This window comes from Thermobia domestica, chromosome 14 (genome assembly GCF_964235325.1).
Source record: "Thermobia domestica chromosome 14, izTheDome1.hap1.1, whole genome shotgun sequence".
NCBI lineage: Eukaryota > Metazoa > Arthropoda > Insecta > Zygentoma > Lepismatidae > Thermobia > Thermobia domestica.
In genome coordinates, this window is record NC_137467.1 from 20,422,598 (window position 1) to 20,444,349 (window position 21,752).

General features: G+C 37.3%; 1 protein-coding gene and 1 long non-coding RNA gene across 2 annotated transcripts in view; one reads left to right on the forward strand and one right to left on the reverse strand.

Moving 5' to 3' along the window:
• Positions 1 to 21,752, reverse strand: part of Ir76b (Ionotropic receptor 76b) — a 510,549-nt gene that overhangs the window by 154,039 nt on the left and 334,758 nt on the right. The window lies entirely within an intron of this gene.
• On the forward strand, positions 12,328 to 18,546 carry LOC145669572 (uncharacterized). Its single transcript, XR_014128215.1, has 3 exons — positions 12,328 to 12,373; positions 16,264 to 16,321; positions 18,231 to 18,546. It is a non-coding gene; the product is annotated as an uncharacterized LOC145669572 (long non-coding RNA).

A 21,752-nucleotide genomic window follows, 5' to 3' on the forward strand; every position in this document is an offset into this window, starting at 1 on the left:
CAAGTGCCGATTGCAAAATAGAAGGTGAATGCGCTCGGAGAATCGAAATGAAGATGTACATTTTAACCGACCGCCATTTTACACAGATAATTTTAAAAAGTGGAGACTTGTTCCGCCTTCTTTCATTTTCCAACAGCTTTTCAACGTTACTTCACCTCCCTTGCCATTTGAAAATTTTGAATGGGACCCCATCTGAGACTCTGGGACAAATATTTTTAATTTCAATAATTGTACTTTTGAAAGGATGACACACATGTTTTCGTGTTTTGATATCTGTCTCACAGTTTCAGCTTTTTTTTTGGGGGGGGGGGAGTGAGATGACCATAGATTTTACAATGACTTCGTTGACATTTTGACAGGCCGCCATTTTGCACAGGGTAATTTTAGAGTCGAGACTTGTTCCATCTTCTTTCATTTCCCAACAGCTTTCCAACGATATGCTTCTTGACCCCCCCTACCTTTTTGCAATTTTTGAGTTGGACCCCGCCTGGGACCCTACGGGTGGCAATGGACAACACTTTTTGATTTGATACGTTGTACTTTTAAAATGAACAAACAAATGTTTCCCTCTTTTGGCATCTGTCTCATCGTTTGTGATTTCTAGGGGTGAAAACGGATTTTCTGGACACTCTGTATATTCATATAACTCGCACAGTATATGTATTCGGAAAATTTTTATTGCAGTTTCGTAATAGGCGTCATTAGTGCTTTCGATTGGTATATAAACTATCTTCTACTTAGATATATAATCACCATCTCTTTCCTTGTTAGTTGACATATCGGTGTTCGAAGGTGGTGGGTGAAAAAGGGACATAATTTTCTTTGTTACCTTTATAGTAGTAATTAGTAGTAGTAGTAGGGATGCACACGAAACGAGAAGAGACAGAATTTTTCTGACAAAATTAGTCAAGACACAACTTTTCCAGTAGAGAAAAATATTTTTCGATTTGAGACATCACTTTTACAGCACATTTCCCAGGCAAGGCAGCCTCAAATCTTGTCTCCTGCGCATCCCTAGTTGAGTTGAGTTTGAATTTAACGTCCCTTTCAGCAGCTAGCCTTTACGAAACGTGGATTTACTGTTTAACGTGGAATCCGAACTACATGAGCTTCCACCTAGAATCGAACCTGGGTTTCCCACGAAAAAGGTGCGTACGCTAACCGCTTAGACATTCCTAGTTGAAACTACTGTTAGGTAAGTTTTTTCCTGTACTTAAAATATGCTAAGTACAAACTTCAAATCATTATTTTCAGTGTAACTTCAGCATACCAAGCGGGAACATAAGGCCAGTTTGCACCTAGCTCCACTAAGTAGAAACGGGTGGAGGATTTTTCCTAAATCCATAATCCATATATATTTTTTTCCGGATAAATAAAGAGAATATTACGTAAAAACTTTTTTTTTTTTTAAGAAAACCTGACCATACACTTTTCTTTATGACTGTACAGTCACGAAACAAATTATTCTTCATTTGACAAAATTTCTTTTCCTAATAACTCACCAATAAATTAACCTATTAGAGTCGACTTTGGCAAGTTGTCAAGTTATAACTATTCTAAGGATTAAAAAAAAAAAAAAAATCCAAATTAATTCATTTGTTCCCAAGTTATTGGCAAAAGAAAATTTGTCAATTGTCAAATACTTTCCTTTCTGTGTGTACTCTCAGAGACGTGTATAGAAATTATTATTGCAAATTTCTTTGAAAGCAAAATAAGGTTATATGGAATTTAAAGCAGTGATGATTGGCTACAATTTTGTGAACAACAAAGCACTTCTAAAGTTAAATAATTCCAGTAAGTTACTAGTTTGTGTTGTTCATTGAATGAATATGGGTCTTGTAGTTACAGTGCGCATGCAACTATAAATAAACAGCTTTTTTTTTTTTTTTTTAAAAAAAAAGAAGAAAAACCAATCTTATCTTGCGCTGAAGAGCAAAACTTTATTTTTACCCAAACGTTACTCTAAGACCTCAAAAACATTCCTTGAGATTAGGAAATAGGCCATTACATAATCACGTAATCTAAAGAAATGTAAAAAAGGGTGAAAGAGAATCTGGAAAGATAGAAGGACGCATGACGTCACGCCATCACCCGTGCCTATCTTTCCTCGTTGTATTTATTTAAGAAGTGGAGGGACGCAATTGATATTTTATAGAAGTGGAGGAACGATGTCCCATCTCGTTCTCACCTCTGGTTGTAACTCTTGTAAGGGGTGGGAAACAAAATGGAAATTAAAAGAGAAAAATTTTTCCCAGTTTCTTTTGGAACTACACCTAGTAACATTGCCCATATGGCAGGGAGCTCCTATTTTTTTTAACATGTACGCATTTATTCATGCATAGCTTCTATCTTCTCTATTGTAGACAAGTAGTTACATGTATCTGAGAAGCACCTATTAGGATTCTTCGACGAATAAAAGAAAAAAAAATTTTAGCACTTTCCTGACAAATGCTTAGTTTCGGAGATACAGCTAGTTTTAGGTAATTTAGTGATAATGATACCAGACTGGCTACACTGTGACCATCAACACACAAAAACTACTCAACGTGTTCCTTACATCGACACAAGGAAAAAAAATGTGTGTATTTATTTATCTCATCAAAGTGTAAAATAAAATTTTCTCTTGTTTCGATGTATAAGGAACACGTTAACTGGATTTGTTTCTGGATAGTCATAGTACAGCAATGTATGGCGTCTTATCACTAAATTGTCTAAAACTGTCTGCATCTCAAAAGCTAAGCACTTCTCAGCAAAGTGCAAAATAAACGATTCGTTTGTTTTCATGTGAGGAAAATATGTGCGAAGTTTGTCGGTTTCCTCCTGAAACATCCTGTATAACTATTAAAATATACTTCATGGTTTATACGTTATATTTCATTTACTTGGCTGAGGTAAAAGTTTTGTTTAAAAACAACTTTTAAGCTTATATTTAGCAGTAATTGTTCCTTATAATTGTAAGTGGACAGTAACTGAATATTTTAGCAGACCCTAATAATAGCGAATGTAGACTTAACTAAATAAAAATGAAGGTAGAAAAGAAAGTACGAGTAGTTTTCGTCCGAATTTTATAAATATTTAGATAATACTCGCTAACAGGCAGTGTTGGGCAAAATCAATTGAAATCAATTGCAATTGATCAATCAATTGAAAGTAATTGCTGTGAAAATCAATTGCAATTGAATTAATTGCCAATGAATTTTAATTGCAATTGAATGACTGAATTCAATTGCAATTACTTTCCACTGCAATTACTTTCAATCAATTGATTAATTGCAATTGATTCTCCATTATTAATGGTCAACTACAATTAACAATTAACCATTACTTACTTCAATTGTTAATTGCAATTAATAATTAAATTTACAGATTAATTGTTAATTGTTAATTCAACTGAAATTTGCCCAACACTGCTAACAGGGAGTGCGCCGGCATATGCATGCATTCCTTTGATTTTGCAACCGCTGCTTTTACAGGCCATATTTCACTGCTGGAGATATGTATACCCTTTATGCAATGTTTTTCAGTTGGAAAATAAACCGTTTGTAACTGAGATTATACTCCGATATAGATCATTATTCATCATTATTCACCAAAGTGAACCAATGCCATAGATGGCTAATGAGAATTAAGACTTGTTCGCCAATTAACCTTTCAACTGAGATTCTAAAAGAAGATTTTCTGAAAAACAGTGAAATGAACTTCGTAGGAAAAACTTCTAAATTGGGTCAAGCACTCGAGGAGCATGAGAGAACTAATGTGATATTAGATCGTAAAAGTTCTAATCGCATAGTTCTAAACTTTTCTGAAATATAGTCCTATATGGGTTGTGTTGGGAATGAATGGATTAAGTATATATATATATTAATTATTATCTTTGTATAAGTGTATATCAGAACATGTACAAATATTTGAACTCATATCGTATTTGTCACGCACTGAGATGTCTGGTATTCAGTTGGAACATAACATTTAATGAAAACTTGAGGAAACTTGTATGTTCATTTACTGTATTAAGCAGAAACGAACTAACTGCCAAAATTACGAAATCCAGGTAAATACGACGGCTTATTCCTTATGCGCATGTACTAAAACAAAATGAGCGTAAGATACACTGAGGAAAAAAAATCGCATGTGGCGTATGTAAAATCGTATGTTACATTTGTAAATCCTGTAGTTTTTGGACTGAACGTACAACAAATGTATAACTGAAAACGCATGTTTCATAATAGTTTCCGTATAAGTGTTCCATCTATACGTAGTTTCCGCATGAAACAATATAGGCGGTCGGGATCTCACTTACAAGTGGACGTATATAACATATAGCTTAAGAATGTAGCACACGTGTATGTATGTAATATACGGAAGACTGTTAGATGTTTGACCTCCTGCAACGGCATGATGTAACATGTAAGCGGGAAAAGTATGAAGCATATGGATAACGTATGCTTCGTACTGATTTCTATAGTAAGCAAGAGGATTCCGTATATTTGTACAATATACCGCTAAGGGATTTTTCTCAGTGCATCAACTAATTTTCGTAAAAGAAACCATTTCCTTTAATATGTATTTTATTTATTTATTTATTTGTCATCCACATAAGCATAAGCCCAATTATAGTGTTGGTGTATTACATAATACATTTACAATGGTTTTCTTAAACATAGAGTTCATATTACAGATGTCAATTTCTTTGTGTTTGATACATATTTTGTTATAAGTAGAAAACATTCTCCAAATTGGTGATTTCAATATTACGTTGGTCCTTGCTTTTTTGCAATAAAACAGACCAGAGTTATTAGCACGAGTTTTAAGTGTTGGGACATGAAAATATGGTGTTGATATGAGATCCGTGCAATTAAATTCGTTTTTTACTATTTTATGGAGAAAAATCAGATCTATTAGGTTTTGCCTTTGTTCAAGTGTAGGATACAAAAGTTATCTATAATTAATGTTAGATAGTTTTCGTAAGATGGATAGATTTCAGTTCTCTTGTATGCTAAGTATTAGATAAATTTAGATTGGACTTTTGCCAGCTGGTGTCGGTATTGTTTTGTTGTTGCGACGGGTACCAGATCACAGCAGTATATATTCCAGCTTTGATCGGACTTGTAGGAATAATACATTTTTCTTAGTGTGATAATGTTGTTAAACTCCTTTCCAGTTCTAATTATGAACCCTAACATCTTAAGAGATTCATTAACTTTGTTCACCATATGGTTATTAAATGTTAGTTTCGTATCAAATGTAACTCCGACGTCTTTGACTGAATTTAATCTAAGATCTGATTAATTGAATAATTAAAATCTACCTGATTTTTGTTTCTAGTAAACGATACAATTTTAAATTTATTTATGTTTACACTATGTTTATTAAGAGAACACGAGTTAGCAAAAATTTGTAAGTCATGTTGTAAATTGAGACAGTCATGGACAGTGTTTCTTTCAGAAAAAAAAAATGTTCCGGAGGACACACTCAGGCCCGTATCCAAGGGGGGTCTAGGAGGGCCGGGCCTCCCTAAATTTTTACAGGCCCCCATAAAAATTTCATGTTAGGCTTGCAAATGAACTATAATATGGTGATGAAATATAATATATTTTGATCGGCCCCCCTAATTTCTACTGGGCCCCCTAAATTTTTGGGTTTGCTACCGGCCTGCCGCACACTTAGTATACAGAGTCACATAGGGTATATTATTTTCAGACGGCACTATTCCATTCATTATTATATTGTAGATGTATTACTTTGGTCTCATCCAGGGGAGCATTCTCAGAGCTCCGGGGGCAGTTCCCCCAAAAGAACATGTCTGGAAGGAACGCTGGTCATGGATAGTTAGCTGATTTCTGTCCTGATGAGCATGGGTGCCCATCTTGGTGGGAGGAGGGCAAGAATCTGGATATGTTTGCTTGGATACAATGACAATGAAACACGCACATCTGAACGGGCATCAGGGCCGTAACTTGTGGGGGCAACTGCCCCTCCAGGGAAGCTCCCCGCCGTTGGAAGGGGGCCACTTTAAGACAAAATTTTCTTACTCCATATACGATACGAACATGAAATTATAAATGAAGCATCAAATATGTTCGCCACCGGTACATTACATAAACAAAACAGCACAAAAAAAGGAAAATGAAACAAAAATGAGTCTTGGGCCCATTTCAGTAAAAAAATGTCTACTATTAGGGGACCTAGAAATAATATTTATTCGTATGGCTTTGAGGATTGTCAATATTGTCTCTTTAATTAATCTGTCATGTATGGAATGGGCTAGAGGCGTAACTAACAGTCCTACAGACCTTGCCGTGCAGGAGGGTACGCATACTCCAAGGGTCCATAAAGAGTAAGAGAAAGATGGAAAGAGGGAGCAAAAGAATTAGAAAAACAACTTGTTCTAGGGGACCCAAATATGCGTATTGATGCGTGCCTCCCCAGAAAAAATCTAAGTTACGGCGCTGACGGGCATCCTTAACTTATACAGAAGTTGGGGCCAGTACTGGTTACTGTCGGACATAAAATATTATACTCAGTTTTCTTAAAATTATGAATTATGGTACTCAGTTCGTTATTACACAATACAGTACGATTTTACTAGACAATTTAGCTATATGAATACGAGCATATAAGTAAAGTCACATTTACCTTATTTCCCTCTCAACTGCATATGAACTTCTCTTTGACTACAGCGATGAAACTTACCTGTAAAGAAGAAAAAGAAGAAGAGCATTAGTTCATATAAAATCATGTTATGAAAGCAAGTGATTAATCGCAACTTCTAAAATACAAGTACAAAATTGGTTAAATCGGATCTTAGAGGGACATCGTTTTTCTTTCTCTTCATACCTGTCAAGCAAGTGTTTCTTCAAGGTCGATTCAGCTCCGGTCCCCATTCCCGAGCAGCATCTCTGATGTTATCTGATCTTGCCCCCAGGCGGTAAGACTAACACGTTCTGATATTTTTTATTGAAATGACATTTTTAATTATTTAACGTCTCAAAGTTACGCATTTTAGGTTCAAGGAGACTCATGGTTAGTGGCGGATCTAGAAGGTAAAAACTAGAATGGGGGGGCAGCTAGAATCCAGACTATGATTCGCTACTATTAACTTACAAAAAAATATAAATAATAGTTTCAATTGTTTTTGTCATTCAAAGAACTGGATGGGCCTAAGCCCCTCCCCCATCCGGCCCCGAGCTAGATTTGCCACTGCTGCTGATTCATCAAAGTGGATGACTGTGAAAAAATTGGTGGAATGAGAATGTATGAGAAAACCTAAGAATGCTGAGAACACCCATGAACATTATGCTATTTACTTTAACTCAGTGTCATTATCTTGAATCAGTAGAGCGTCGTCGCACTAGTATAGCTCACAGGTGACGAGAAGAACCCTAAAACAGGGGAAGCGGAGAAAGGTCAACAACACGGTTAAGTCCATTTTCGGTTTTTGAGGTGTGGTCTATACCTAGATGTCGTCTGCCACTCCGGGTAAAGTTATATGTGTCTATTCTGTGGTGTCATTTGAAACCCCTGTGCGAAAAGTGGGCGAGCCCATACCTACGTCACACTACTTCTGCTAGGGTTCTTCTCGTCATCTGTGAGCTGTAGTGAGCACTCTACCACTAAGCAACCTGGTATCCTTTTAAAATTTAGTTACAACTCTGGCATAGCTGGAATCTTTTATTATTATTATTATTATTATTATTATTATTATTATTATTATTATTATTATTATTATTATTATTATTATTATTATTATTATTAAGAGAAAAAGAAAGTCGGCATTATTTGTCTGTCGCGATGTTCATACTGAATAAATGAATTGCTATCTTTTAACAGTAACGTATCTAGAAATTGATTCCGATTATCTAAGCCTAAGAGCTATATAATTCAAACTTTTAATCTAAATATGGATAGATGTAATGGAAACTCCTTTGTTACACTTTCTAACTATAGGTTCTGATTATTCTACTATCCTTAAAAATGCTGAAGTTTGCATTTTAACTCGTCAAGTCTAAATGAAAATTGTCTATCTCGTTCCTTCGCCCTATCAATTTATACGCCACTGCCTACAGATATAAGTAGAATGTTAAATAAATATTCAATTCACTGTTTGACATTCGTAGACCCATTGAGATATTTTAAAAAATGGGGAAAATGATTGTCATAAAATTAAATTCTTCTTCTTGATAATAAACAAGGGCTCGTCCTTTGTCATTGGATCCTATAATGTGTGTACTACACTACTGTATAGTTAAAATAAATTATACGTGTTAATAAATATAATATTAACTATCTTAATAATACACAAACGTCTCAGTCTACGTTACGTTTAGTCTATGTTATGCTTTTGGTAATAATAGAGATAAACGTCTCATTCTAAGTTACGCTTTCACTAATAATAGGGACAAACATCTTAGTTTATGTTACACTAATCCTAATACGTCTCAGTCTATGTTACGCTTTTACTAATCATAATAGGGACAAACATCTTAGTTTATGTTACACTAATCCTAATACGTCTCAGTCTATGTTACGCTTTTACTAATAATCATAGGGACAAACATCTTAGTTTATGTTACACTAATCCTAATACGTCTCAGTCTATGTTACGCTTTTACTAATCATAATAGGGACAAACATCTTACTCTATGTTACACTAATCCTAATAATAGAACCAAACATCTCAGCCTATATCACGTTAATCTCAATAATAGGGACAAGCGTACCAGTTTATATTACGCTAATTCTAATAATACTAGACAAACGTCTCAGTGTACGTTTCGTTAAAACTAATAACAAACAAACGTCTTAGTCTATGTTATACTTTTGGTAATAATAGACATACACGTCTCAGTCTATGTTACGCTTTTACTAATAATAATAGGGACAAACATCTTTTTTATGTTACACTAATCCTAATACGTCTCAGTCTATGTTACGCTTTTACTAATAATAGGGACAAACATCTTACTCTATGTTACACTAATCCTAATAATAGAACCAAACATCTCAGCCTATATCACGTTAATCTCAATAATAGGGACAAGCGTACCAGTTTATATTACGCTAATTCTAATAATACTAGACAAACGTCTCAGTGTACGTTTCGTTAAAACTAATAACAAACAAACGTCTTAGTCTATGTTATACTATTGGTAATAATAGACATACACGTCTCAGTCTATGTTACGCTTTTACTAATAATAATAGGGACAAACATCTTTTTTATGTTACACTAATCCTAATACGTCTCAGTCTATGTTACGCTTTTACTAATAATCATAGGGACAAACATCTAAGTTTATGTTACACTAATCCTAATACGTCTCAGTCTATGTTACGCTTTTACTAATAATAGGGACAAACATCTTACTCTATGTTACACTAATCCTAATAATAGAACCAAATATCTCAGCCTATATCACGTTAATCTCAATAATAGGGACAAGCGTACCAGTTTATATTACACTAATTCTAATAATACTAGACAAACGTCTCAGTCTACGTTTCGTTAAAACTAGTAATAGACAAATGTCTTAGTCTATATTATGCTTATGCTAATAATAAAGATAAACGTCTTAGTCTATGTTACGCTTATACTAATAAGAGGGACAAACATCTTAGTCTATGTTAGGGGGCGCGGTGGCTCAGTGATAGAGCGTTCATCTCTGCTGCTTGGGGTCCCTGGTTCGATCCCAGCTCGCGCCTTGTGGACTTTGTGGTGGAAAAACACCATGCTCAGGGGTTTTCCCGGGGTTCTCCCGGTTCTTACCACTTTCTTCATTCCACCATTTCACTCGTTTCTCATTATCCCGTTTCCTTTAGCCTAACCGGCATAACCGTGGGACGTTAACCTTAAAGATTTCGTTTCATTTTTAGTCTGTGTTACGCTAATCCTAATAATAAACACAAACGTCTCAACCTATGTTACACTCATCCTAATAATAGAGATAAATGTCTTTGTCTACCTTACGCTAATCCCAATAATAAGACAAACGTCTCAGTCTATGTCACACTAATCTTAATAATGGAGACAAACGATTCAGTCTATGATACGCTAATCCTAATAATAGAAACAAACGTTTCAATTTATGTTACGCTAATCCTAATGAGGTTCGATTTCCGCGGGAGCTCGTGTGGTTCGGATTCCACGTTAATCAGTAGGTATACATCTCACATAGCCTTGCTACTGAACGGGACGTTAAACTCAAACTCAACTCAAATCAAGCTAATCCTAATGAGACAGACTAACGTCTCAGTCTATGTTGCGTTAATCCTATAGGAATAATAGAAACAAACATCTCATTCTATATTATGCTAATTCTAACAGAAACAAACGTCTCAGTCTATGTCACGCTAATCCTAACAATAGAGACGAACGTTTCAGTCTACGTTACACTAATAATAATAACAGAGACAATTATCTAAGTATGTGTTACTCTGATCCTAATAACACAGACAAACATCTCACTCTATGTTACGTTAATCCTAACAATTAAGACAAACGTCTCAGTCTATGTCACGCTAATCCTAATAACAGAAATAACGTCTTAGTCTATGTTACGGTAATCTTAAAAGAATAGAGAAATATTTCAGTCTATGTCACACTAACCCTACTGACAGAGACAAACGTCTCAGTCTATGTCACGCTAATCCTAATAATACAGACGAAAGTCTCAATTTATACTACCCTAATTCTTACAATAGAGGCAAACATCTCTGTCTCACTAACCCTAGTAATAGAGAGAAACGTCTTAATCTATACTACGCTAAACCTAACAATAGAGAGAAACAATTCAGTCTATGTTACGCTACTCCAAATAAGAAGCAGTGACGCTATTGGATGCTATGCTGTGTATTGAGTGTTAAATCATTGCTATATATTTATGCTGTGCTATTGGGTGTTAAATATATATAATGAACCTAGGGCATTATTCAGTTTGAAACTACTAATTATCTACATTTTACACTTTTCAGCCTCAGACTACAATGAGCTCGCTTCTTCTGAAGTTCAAACAAAATAGTTAGACATCTTCCTCTCCCTTGGGCGGTTGGTGGAGGAAGTAAATATATATTTTTCGTATCCATAATAATAATATTCTCAATTTTACACTATATTGTCCTCTTCGCTCGTCTGTTGAGTAGCGGGTATGCCTTTCGTGCACGGTATATCGGGTTTGATTCCCGGTGGATGAGCTTCGAATGTTGAACTTCATTACGGTGTAAATATACGTCTCATAGCCTCGGTGCCGAAAAGCCATGCTAAACTCAAACCACTCAAATCCAATCTACAGTACATGGGTATGGCGTGGGCCCATAACTGACCCATGACCCACCAACCACCGTGACCCACGACCCATCATGATCAAGTCTGACCCACGACCCACCATGATCCACCACCCACTGTGACCCAGCCGAAATAAAAAGTTTACATTTGTAATAAAACAAGGCTGTGAAATTATCACTAATCGAAGTTTAAATTTCTATGGTCAATCGCTCAAGCTCAAGCTCTGTGGATCTGATCTTTACGATATAAAATAGTAAAGTGTTTGTCATGGACCATAGTAAGATGACTTTCAATTTAATTATGGTATATAATTATTTCGTTGGTGAATTACAGATACTTTTCAGTAGAAAATAGGATGAAATTTAAAAGTTTCAAATCAAGGTAAAGTAGGCGAATGTAAAGGATAGAAAAGTGTAAAATTCGACTGTCTCGAAAGCCAAGTAGTAAGTCCTATTGCTAATCTTACAATTATAAGTATGAATATCGAAAACTATCTGAAGTTATTTTTTCACTTCGGCATACTCGTCTCAGGTAAGTAAATAAAAAGAAACATGGAGGCTTCGAAAGTAAAACGTAGACAAATTCATCAGTGTTCAGAATATGCTGTTTACAATTCACTAAGCAGAGTGGATCGATGGGTCGTAATGGGTCATAGTGGTTCACGGTGGGTGGTGGGTCGCAGTTTGTTCACGTCATGTTGATCCATGACCCACTCACAAATCTTGACCCGCTTGACCCACGACCTACTGACCCACTCCATCTCTGATGGGGACTACTTGAATTTCATACACCAAGGCGAATGTTTAACTTACAAACAAGATTCTAACACGTGCCAGAGATGATGAATAACCTTTTGATTCAAAGAGAAATTAACGGAAACTTAATTAATGAATTAGAATACCACTCCGACGTAAGGAAAGTGAGGATAACAATCGGAAGAATACCTCATTAATTAACCATTGAGAAATCTGTATCTTAAGGATCTAATTGATTTCGAAAGTATATAAATAAACAGACATGTAGAATACAGTATCAGTCTACTTTAGACAGTTTCAACCAAAACAACTACTAACAATGGCTCTCCAGAAATCCGTAAGTATAATTATCCATAGTGTTGGTGCCCATCAGGCGATGCTACTGCTGTAGGTTGCGTGGTTGTGTATTATTATTAAGTATTCTGCCTTTCGGCAGGTTCTGGGACTAATGAGTTTTTTTATCCCTTTTTTTCTTCTTCTTAATTTTCAGTTTGGATCTGGAAATGTTTCTTCCATATTTCTCGATTTTCAGCTTCCTCTTTTAACTCCCAATATTTTCTTCTATTTTTCAAATCATTGATCACTTTTGTTCTTCTTCCTATTCCTCTCTTTCCTTCTATAGACAATTTCTTCGCAAGATGTGTTCAGTCCAATTGGCCTTTCTATGAAGGATGGAGGCTAGAAGCGTTTTCTTCTCTCCTGTCTGTTTTAGAAGGTCTTCGTTTGTTACTCTTTCTGTCCATTTTATCTTCTCTATCTTCCTCCAACTCCACATTTCGAAGCTCTTCAAATGTTTCTTCTGTAACTTCCGTAATCTTCAAGTCTCTATTATTTAACCACGTATTATTTAACCTCGAAATGAATTATTTTGAAGTCTTAGAGAAGTGCTCGAATAAGCAGAAGACAATGCTTCTCAGCCGCTAGGTATCTAGGCTCTAGGCGAGTGAACATATTTACAACTTGTTTACGATACGTTGAATGGTATTGTCTCTAGGTGAGTGAACGTGTTTACAAGTTGTTTACGATACATTGAATGGTATGGCCTCTAGACGAGTGAACATGTTTACAACTTGTTTACGATACGTTGAATGGTATGGTCTCTAGGTGAGTGAACATGTTTACAACCGGTTTAAGGTACGTTGAATGGTATGGTCTCTAGGTGAGTGAACATGTTTACAACCGGTTTAAGGTACGTTGAATGGTATGGTCTCTAGGCAAGTGAACATGTTTACAACCTGTTTACGATACATTGAATGGAATGACCTCTAGGTGAGTGAACATGTTTACAACCTGTCTAAGATATGTTGAATGGTATGTCCTCTAGGCAAGTGAACATGTTTACAGCGGAACAGACAAAGACAGTCAGACATACAAAATTTCGTTTTTCTACATATAGAGGTCATGAAAGGTAAAATCTGTTGAAATCTCGAATTAGACATTTTCATGATCACATATCTCTTACAATAAATTCATTGAAAAACTGAAAGAAATGAAATGAAATCTTTAGTTTTACGTCCCACGGGTATGCCGGTTAGGCTAAAGGAGACGGTGATGATGAAAAATAAATAAAATGATGGAATGAAGAAAGTGGGGGGAAACGGGAGAACCCCGAGAAAACTCACGACCACGGCGTTTGTTCACCACAAAATCCACACGGCGCGAGCTGGGATCGAATCAGGGACCTCAAGCACCGGAGGTGAACGCTCTGCCACTGAGCCACCGCGCCCCCTTCCTGAAAGAAAGAGTTTACATTTATAGTTGTATGAGTACTGCAACTACGTCCTGTAACATTAGATGTATGATAGGGAGGTTCTATTTCTTGACATGGAAAAGAACATTCATACCTGTATGACTCATGTCTTCTCATATTACTAAGAAGTAATTGCATTTACTTTACAACCACTAGCAATCTAGTTTTATAGTAGTTACGAATTTCTCCACTTATGAAGAATCTTTATTTTTAAAATTCCTTCTAGACAAGCAACGGAGGAATGGGAAGAAAGATGGGAATATTAGTGGTTGACAATAGGTGAACACGATTCACAAACCTGACATGCTTCATAATACGAACGAAATTGCCTGAATCGTTTTCGAGAAAATTTTCTGCAAAAACTCACCCCCAAGAGTAGACTCCTTTTTTTTTTTTCAGAACAAGTTATCAATGAAACAGTACCAAGATAGTCTGAGTCGTTTCCGAGAAAATCGTCTAGAAAGAACCAACCTTAAAAAGTAAACTACCCCTTCTGAATTTTTCCTAGAGACAAGACTTACGTTATAGCGCAGCGTTTCCCAACCGGTGTGTACCGAATGGACCGATGGTGTGCCGCGAGGAAATCGAAACAAAATTATTAATTCTATAGGAACCAAATTGCAAGACATAGGAAAAAAATGCATGTTTTTGTATTTCACATTACTATGAATTTCTACCATGGAAAAAATTATTGTAATTGTAATATATTATTCTACATCTATTACTGTGTAGCAGACAGTATTTCGGCTCGTACACATTTCTACGGTTAGCTGCTATGTTACGCTTCAATTGAGAGTCATACTAACACCGAGAAATGGAAGCACTTGTACGGTACGCAAGTGAACATTCGTAGAACACCCATTCGCATGTCAATGACAGAACAACACTTTGTTCAACAGGCGTGTTTTGATTTCGACGCATCACAAGCTGTGTGATTGCAATAATATGCACCGGTTTTGGTTAAAACAGCAAAGTTAAAAGTACAAGACATTTGTTTGTTTGTTCGTTATTTAGTGATCTTCGTTCTTTGTGAAAGGTTGGATATAGTTTTCGAAAAAGAAAGCATATTTTTAAAAATCTGATTCCTATATTTCATTGCAATTGTTTTCTATTTTAAAATTAAAATTAAAAAAAAAAAAATAAGCATAATGAATTAGCATAGGGGAAAACCAGTGAACGAGCTTTCATCTCTGTGAGAAGGAGATCAGTAATTACAGAAAAAAGACATGGTATTTTATATTTGCAAATAATAATAATAATATCTATGAGTGTGCCGCGTGTGCCGCAAGTTGAGAAAGGTTGGGAAACGCTGTTACAGGGGTATCAAATAAGTGAAACATTGATTTAAGAAACATGAAAAATCGCTATAGTCGTTTTTGAGAAAATAGTGAATTTTGATTTCCACCCGTCTGTACTCTTATTTCAGAGAGTGGGAAGAAATTTAAAAAAGATTCCTGGAAAATCTTATAAAAACTTTAAGTTTACGATACATTGAATAGTATGGTCTCTAGGTGAGTGAACGTGTTTACAAGTTGTTTACGATACATTGAATGGTATGGCCTCTAGACGAGTGAACATGTTTACAACTTGTTTACGATACGTTGAATGGTATGGTCTCTAGGTGAGTGAACATGTTTACAACCGGTTTAAGGTACGTTGAATGGTATGGTCTCTAGGCAAGTGAACATGTTTACAACCTGTTAACGATACATTGAATGGAATGACCTCTAGGTGAGTGAAAATGTTTACAACCTGTTTAAGATACGTTGAATGGTATGGCCTCTAGGCGAGTGAACATGTTTACAACTTGTTTACGATACATTGAATGGTATGGCCTCTAGGCGAGTGAACATGTTTAAACTTGTTTACGATACGTTGAATGGTATGGCCTCTAGGTGAGTGAACATGTTTACAACCGGTTTAAGATACGTTGAATGGTATGGCCTCTAGGCGAGTGAACATATTTACAACTTGTTTACGATACGTTGAATGGTATTGTCTCTAGGTGAGTGAACATGTTTACAACCTGTCTAAGATATGTTGAATGGTATGTCCTCTAGGCAAGTGAACATGTTTACAGCGGAACAGACAAAGACAGTCAGACATACAAAATTTCGTTTTTCTACATATAGAGGTCATGAAAGGTAAAATCTGTTGAAATCTCGAATTAGACATTTTCATGATCACATATCGTTTCTCAAAAAAAAAAAAAAAAAAAAAAAAAAAAAAAAAAAAAAAAGGACACCTCTTTAATTTGAACAATTAAAAGGGCATTTATTCAATGTCATATCAGGAGCTGGGAAACTTAAATACATTTTTAAGAACAAAAATTAAAGAGAAATTCAGTAAGTGTTGTTGTAAGTATTGTTTTATGTTCATTTTAAAGCAAAATTAGTACTTTATTACTATTCTTAAGTGTATAAATAATTATATTATATTGATAAAATGAAAACTAATTTATTGTTCTTGAATTTTAGCTTTTCCTCTTTGTAGCTTTAGCTGTTCTGGCTACTGCACAAGCTATCGGACTTATTGGTAAGTTGTTCTATATTGTTGCTTGATTTTATAATATATGGTAGCCTCGCTCTAAACATGCATATTCTTTTCTTTCAAACGGATACTATCAATCAACCGAGTACTTTGATATACAGACATTACCCCTAAAATCGGTCTTTTTTTTAACACTTGACAAAATAAATTCAGTTGTTCTAACATTTACTGTTCTTAGAAAAATAATATATCACTATTTTGATATACTATTATCAAAGCTTGCTCGGCATATATGTATATACACAGGCATATATATACACACAGGCGCGGATCTATAGACCCCCCTTGACGCTCAGGTATACATTGGATAAAATGGGCTTCAATACTGCTTTACAGTGGATAAAACGGCCTATGGTTTAACCCCTCCCTTGATCATATCCTGGATCCGCCACCGTACTTATATATATATATATATATATATATATATATATATATATATATATATATATATATATATATATATATATATATATATATATATATATATAAGTGAAATCAGTATAATTTATTTTACATACACTATTCACAAAAATACACATACTAGCTATTAAAACAGTCGCAACGCCAAAATCAGATCATTTTTGACAGATGAATATTTCTCCTGACAAATTAGGTTGTTTTCCGTAAAAGTTCATTCAACGAACCTTCTGATCCTGATATAAACATTGCAGAATTGTATTACTCCGCCAGTCATCGGATGATTGGCTATCGGTCAGCGCTTCTTTCGAGAAGCACGTGTTTGTACCCTATCGATGTTTTACCTATTCCCCGCATGTGGCTATATTGTTAACTGTGATTCGCGCTAAAGTTGTGTCAAAACCACTTTCAATGCATGCGTATTCTCTTTTATTGCATTAATTCAATTTAGTTCTTAGATAAAGTGTTGTCTAATTCTAAGGAATTCTGGTAATGAGCCTTATAAGCAAGGACTATTTTCTTCTGCCGCATGGGTGTTCTAAGGCTCTTTAACCAATAAAATCAATCACCACGTGTATTTGTTTACATGAGGTACTGAATGTTCCTTGAATACACTTTATATATATATTTTAGAGAACAACGTGCGTTTGTTGACTCTCAGAACAGTGGACGTAAGTAGCATGTACACTGGAAAATAGCCCCATTTCTTACAAGAAAGGCACATGGATCCAAAAATGTCACTATCTTCGAATGAACACCACGTGTTCAGCACTATTCACATCATACCTCGTTACGGCGTTCCGCTATGCTGCTTTATATTGTCTTCAACATCCATAGAGGGCAATGAATTGGTATTCTTTTCATGTGAAACAATCCAGATACGGAATTTTTACAACATATACCTCAAATTTCTCACTTGAAATCTCACTTCGATTCCTTGGTGTTAGTTCACGTAGTTAAAATCTCACATAAATTTTAGTCCACTCAAATTTAGTATTGGTGTTGAAAATGGAGGTTAAACTAAATCAATTAATCAGAATTCTGTATAAGCACACCAGACAAAAAAACACATATTAGTCACCTCCTCTAAAATGAACACTGGCTCGTATGATCAAAAAGGAGCCATTGTGTTTGGGCGTCACGCAGCAAATGAAATTGCCTGATATGTTGATGTCCAACGTGTCTACAAGACATGGTCTAATTTGCATGTGCATGGAAAACGGTGTCAGAACTGTGATCTTATTCCAGATAGTAAGTAAGACCTCTCTAGTGAAATGCTGTGTCCACCAAAGGAAACAATTCTGGCTACACTGCTGAGTAGGATTTCTCGAAGTTCTTTCTTTTACATCCACCAATTATTCCACCAATTATTTTATCGTCATTTAGTTTTATTAGTTACAAGCTTTCTTCAGCATTAAGAGCGTACTCGTGAGGCGCAAAACTAGTAATTTTCATTTTATTTAATTTGTCTTCCTAGGTGGAGTAACTGGAGTAAGTAGCGTCCATCGCAGTAACATCCATTACCCAGGATTCCCTGCGATTGGCTACGGTCTTGGATATGGCTACGGACTCGGAGGATATGGTCTAGGAGGTTATGGACTTGGACTTGGAGGTGGACTTTGGGGTTAAATGTTTTCCAAGATCAAAGTTCCAAATTCTTCTGGTTCCTAAATTTGCTGTATCTTAGCTTAAAAGTTCGTAGTTAAAAATGCTATCAGACTTTTGCTTGTCTTTTGTACATTTACATTTCTGAACTATGAGTCTCTGCTTGTAAATCAAATAAAACAATTCATCTGCAATACATCAATTAATTCTATCCTACATCCCGATCACAAGTAGTATATATATCCCTGTTAGAAGTATATATATATATATCCCGCTGTTAAAGGAATTATTGTGTCACAGCTAGAAGTATGTGTGTCACTATTAGAAGTATGCGTGCTGCTGTTAGAAGTATATTCGTCACAATAAGTATTCCACTGTTAAATGAGTCACATTAAATGTATGTTTGTCACTATTAGAAGTATGTGTGTTATTGTAAGAAGTATGTGTACCACTGTTAGACGTATGTGTGTGTCACTGCTTACGTTCGACAATACTTTTGTTTCGATAATAAAAAAAACAGGATATGTATAGCCACTCAGTGGTGGATCTAGAAGTTAAAAACTGGGGAGACCGGCCAGAACCCAGACTATGATAGGTATATCATAAGTTTGGTATAAAGTTTCAAAAATATTGCAATCATTTTATAGGTAGAGGCTATAAATAACGGTCCGGGCGAGTGTTTTCTCCTTCACCAATTTTATTAGAAAAATTCTAATTACAAGATGTCTTTGATTTTACAAAGAATGAGTTGTGTCTTTTCTTAATGACCAGATTAAGGGATATCGATGTTTTGCCGGGTGCTCCTTCCGCTCATGGCAGCATCCAGATGCAATGTTTATAAGTGAGATTTGTGGATAACCCTCTCAGCTCACGGCAGCCTCGCAAGGTTTCCAGTTATAGTTGGGATCCCTAGTATAGGGTTTAGGAAAGGTGAACTCCTAGTCCAATGCGACCTCAGAGCAGGTGATGGTTAGTTGGTCACTTGGTCGAGTGATACCAGGATTTCATCTTCAATCTTATCTTGTCTGGTACGCTACGAAGTTTCGGGCTGTTGCTCATTGCTTCCATGTGTTTTGCTTTATTTGACGTTGAGGGCTAGCGTATGTCGTTTAGAACTGCAACTGTCGCATGACCTTCCCTGGTCATTGGTTCTTAGCGCCTAAGGTAGGCGTGGCATTCGGTAGATCTGTAGGTTTGGATGGTGCGTGCCTATTTCCTGTAGAAGTGGATCTTCTGATTGGTGGAGTCTGTTCCAGAAGGCAGCCGATCGTTGTCTCCGGAGCTCGCTCAGGGTCTGAATGTCTAGGTCCTCGTGAACTTGAATTGTGCTGGTGTCTCTTGGATGTCCCGAGATGGCTTTCACTGACCGGTTTTGGACTACTTGTAGGTGTTTCAGATGAGTCGCAGCTGCGTGCTTCCAGGCGTCGTGCGTATACATAAGGATGGGTTGTATCGTCATCTGGTACATGTGTAGTTTGGCCTCGTGAGTGAATTGATTGTTGAGTAAGATGGAGAGCAGAGCCCGCATGCGCTGGGTTCCTTTCTTGGTTGTTTCCTGGATATGAGCGAAGAAAGTGAGTTTCTTATCGAGCAGCATACCCAGATATTTTGCTTAGTCTTGGAGGGGGAGGGGGACTCCATGGAGGGTGACGGAGATGGGGCGTTGCCTGATGTTCATTGTGAAGTCCACCAGGGTTGTTTTATTTGTGTTTATTTTTATCTTCCATTTGTGGGCCCATTCTTGTAGGAGGTTGATGTGCCTCTGCAGGTGTAACCGGGTGAAGCGATAGTTGGTGTTGCTTGCGAAAATTGCCGTGTCATCTGCGAACGTGGCGATCATTGTGTTCCTGGTGGTCGGAAGGTCAGATGTGTAAACATTATACAGTATTGGAGATAGGCAGGAACCTTGTGGGACACCTGCTGCGATTGGGGGCGCGGTGGCTCAATGGTAGAGCGTTCACCTCCGGTGCTTGGGGTCCCTGGTTCGATCCCACCTCGCGCCGTGTGGACTTTGTGGTGGACATACACCGTGCTCGTAGGTTTTCTCGGGATTCTCCCGTTTTCTCCCATTTTCTCATTCCACCCTGTCACTCATCTCTCATCATCACCGTCTCCTTTAGCCTAACCGGCATAACGGTGGGACGTAAAACTTAAAGACCTGCTGCGATTGGCTTTGGGTTCGCAAGATGACCGGCGTGGTGGACTCTAAATGTCCGGTTTTGCAGGAAGTTTTGTAGCAGTTTTGTAATGTATGGTGGGAAGCCTGTTTTGTGAAGTTTGTGGATGAGTCCCTGATGACAGGCTTTGTCGAAGGCCTTTTCGATGTCTTGGAATAGGCCAATGGTGTGGCCTCCAACGTTGAACTGGTAGGTTATTCTCTCCACTACTAGAACAAGTTGGTCCGTGATGCGGGCGGAATCCAAATTGGTGTGGTGGTATGACCAGGTTGTTTAGGATATGGTCCATCATCCTTCGTTGTATGAGTCGTTCCTATACTTTGCTCGTGTGGGAGAGCAAACTAATGGGGCGATAGGTTTTGGGTTTTGTCCTGGATGTCCGTTGTTTTGGGATGAGAATAAGATGAGCTTCCTTCCATGATGCTGGGAAATGGCCTTTTTGCATAATCGCATTTGCAATCCTGCAGAGGAGCACCATGACTTTCTTGGGTGCATGTTTCAATGCTGGCGGGGTGATCCTATCCGGGCCTGCCGCTTTGTTACTGGAGATCTTCTTGATTGTCTTCTGCACCTCACGGGGAGTAGTCAGGGCAGTTGGAGGGAGGGGAGTTACTTGCTGGAGGGCCTGCAGGGTGCGGTGAATGGCTGCCTGGGTCTCTGCGTCCAGTGGATTGGGGTGATTTTGGAACACTGTATCCAGGTGAACGGCGAATTGTTCTGCTTGTTCTTCGGGTGTATATAGGGTGCCATTTGGACCCCGGATGGGTGGGTGCGTGGGGTAGAGGTGGGGGCTGTAAGTCGACGCACTAGTCGCCAAAAGTCCTTGGAAGGGACCATGTCGCGTCTGGTTCCATTGTTGAAGTCGGATCCGGAGAAGTCTCTTCTTTACTCTCTTGCACAAGAAGTTCCACAGGGTTTTCCACACAGGGTTGCGGGTGCGTTGCCATTGCCGACGGACCCAGCGTTTCAGCTGTATTAGCGCTTCTGTCCTGATGTCCTATGCTGCTTGCGGGGTGGAGTCTTGTGGCTGGTGGTGGCCAGACGGTAGGCAATCTGGATGGATGCGGTGAGGGTGGCGATCGCTTGGTCTATCTCTTCCGGGGTTGTAACTGGTTGTCTGGGTCCGCGAGGTCTCTGGTATACATGTCCCAGTTTGTTTGTTGGATTTTGGGGAGATGGGTGACTGGGACGTGCGTTCTGATTCAACTGTGAACACT